Source organism: Galeopterus variegatus, unplaced genomic scaffold, assembly GCF_000696425.1.
Source record: "Galeopterus variegatus unplaced genomic scaffold, G_variegatus-3.0.2 Scaffold544, whole genome shotgun sequence".
Taxonomy (NCBI): Eukaryota; Metazoa; Chordata; class Mammalia; order Dermoptera; family Cynocephalidae; genus Galeopterus; species Galeopterus variegatus.
In genome coordinates, this window is record NW_007726655.1 from 399944 (window position 1) to 402642 (window position 2699).

A 2699-nucleotide genomic window follows, 5' to 3' on the forward strand; every position below is an offset into this window, starting at 1 on the left:
GGATTAATGCTCTCCCTGGGAGAGGGGAGATTAAAGAGTGAATTCTCGCTCTATTAGTTCCCACGAGAGCTCATTGCTTAAAAAGACCCTGGCACCTTCTCTCTCTCTCTCGCTTCCTCTAGCCATGTGATCTGCTTGTACCTGCCAGCTGCCTGCCACTTTCTGCCATGAGTAGAAGCAGCCTGAGGCCCATGCTAGACGCATCTGTCCCAGAATTGTAAGCCAAATAAACCTCTTTCCTTTATAAATTACCCAGCCTCAGGTATTTCTGTTATAGCAACACAAAACTGACTAAAACAGTTGTCCAGTTTTCCCAGCATCATTAATTGAAGAGGCAATCTTTTCTCCAAAGTATGTTCTTGGTGCCTTTGTCAAAGATGAGTTGTCTGTAAGTATGTGGGTTGATTTCTAGGTTTCCTATTCTGTTCCATTTGTCCGAGTGTCTGTTTTTATGCCATTACATGCTGTTTTGGTTACTATAGCTTTGTAGTATAATTTGAAGTAATGTAGTGTAATGCCTCCAACTTTATTTATTTTTTTGCTCAGGATTGCTTTTGCTATTTAGGTTCTTTTGTTGTTCCACATGAATGTTAAGATTGTTTTTTTCGATTTCTGTGAAGAATGTCATTTGTATTTTGATGGGGATTGTGTTGAATCTTTAGATTGCTTTGAATAGTATGGACGTTTTCATAACGTTAATTCTCTTAATCCAAGAGAATGGAATGTCTTTCCATCTTTTTGTGTCCTCTTTAATTTCTTTCAGCAGTGATTTGTAATTCTCATTGTAGAGATCTTTTACCTCCTTGGTTAAATTTATTCATAGGCATTTTATTTTTTTGATGACTATTGTAAATAGGCTAGCTTTCTTGATTTTTTTTTTCTGCTAGTTCAGACAACAAGACTTCTTTAGCAATTCTAAGTTTGGAGGAGGAAAAGCACAAGACAACCCTGGAATATCTAGTGCCAGAAATCAAGGGAGTGTTCAAAGATGGAAAAACATATGTTCTTCCTCTAGCCATGTGATCTGCTTGTACCTGCCAGCTGCCTGCCACTTTCTGCCATGAGTAGAAGCAGCCTGAGGCCCATGCTAGACACATCTGTTCCAGAATTGTAAGCCAAATAAACCTCTTTCCTTTATAAATTACCCAGCCTCAGGTATTTCTGTTATAGCAACACAAAACTGACTAAAACAGTTGTCCAGTTTTCCCAGCATCATTAATTGAAGAGGCAATCTTTTCTCCAAAGTATGTTCTTGGTGCCTTTGTCAAAGATGAGTTGTCTGTAAGTATGTGGGTTGATTTCTAGGTTTCCTATTCTGTTCCATTTGTCCGAGTGTCTGTTTTTATGCCATTACATGCTGTTTTGGTTACTATAGCTTTGTAGTATAATTTGAAGTAAGGTAGTATAATGCCTCCAACTTTATTTATTTTTTTTGCTCAGGATTGCTTTTGCTATTTAGGTTCTTTTGTTGTTCCACATGAATGTTAAGATTGTTTTTTTCGATTTCTGTGAAGAATGTCATTTGTATTTTGATGGGGATTGTGTTGAATCTTTAGATTGCTTTGAATAGTATGGACGTTTTCATAACGTTAATTCTCTTAATCCAAGAGAATGGAATGTCTTTCCATCTTTTTGTGTCCTCTTTAATTTCTTTCAGCAGTGATTTGTAATTCTCATTGTAGAGATCTTTTACCTCCTTGGTTAAATTTATTCATAGGCATTTTATTTTTTTGATGACTATTGTAAATAGGCTAGCTTTCTTGATTTTTTTTTTCTGCTAGTTCAGACAACAAGACTTCTTTAGCAATTCTAAGTTTGGAGGAGGAAAAGCACAAGACAACCCTGGAATATCTAGTGCCAGAAATCAAGGGAGTGTTCAAAGATGGAAAAACATATGTTTAGAGGACACAGGAGCAGGCTTAAAGGAGCTCCCAATGGCCACATATGAGACAGGTTGAGAATCCCAAAGAATAACATGTAACACATTAATTATATATATAGTTACATAATATATAATAATAATGTAATAGGATATAACAATGTATTTTAAAAATCCATGTGTCTATAATGATACTAAAATAAAAGGCAGGCAGAGGGAGAAAAGCTTTGCAGAAGAATGACAACTAATATATATATAAGGGATGACAAAATTACAAATTTAACATTTTGTAACATTTGCAACAACTGATTCAGGTAAAGATCATCAATGGGACATTGTTATAAGAGAACAGAGTATTCATACATCTCAAAATGTTATATCACAGATTGCTTATTAACTATGAAGGGAAAAGGTATCTTTACAATGGACACATTCAGCAGATGCCACTTAACTAAGTGACTAAGCATTAGTTGTGCTGCTGTGATGTGATGAGAAGTACACATCAGTTATGTAGTTGTACTTGCCAAAATATTTAACCTACATCCAAACATGAGGAACCAATCAGGAAAATTCAGATTTGGGGGCATCCCTCAAGACTACTGGCATAGGCTTTTGAAAAATGTAAGGGTCATAAAATGTGTGAAGTTTTGGGGGTAGGAGATATTCTAGATTATAGGAGGTAAAGAGACATGACAACTAAATGCTATGCATAACCCTGAATTTGATCCTGGTTTGAAATAAATAGCAAGGAGAGGATAATACTGGGTCAACTAAGTAAATTTGACTATGGACTGTATATTAGGTAATGTTATTGTATCAC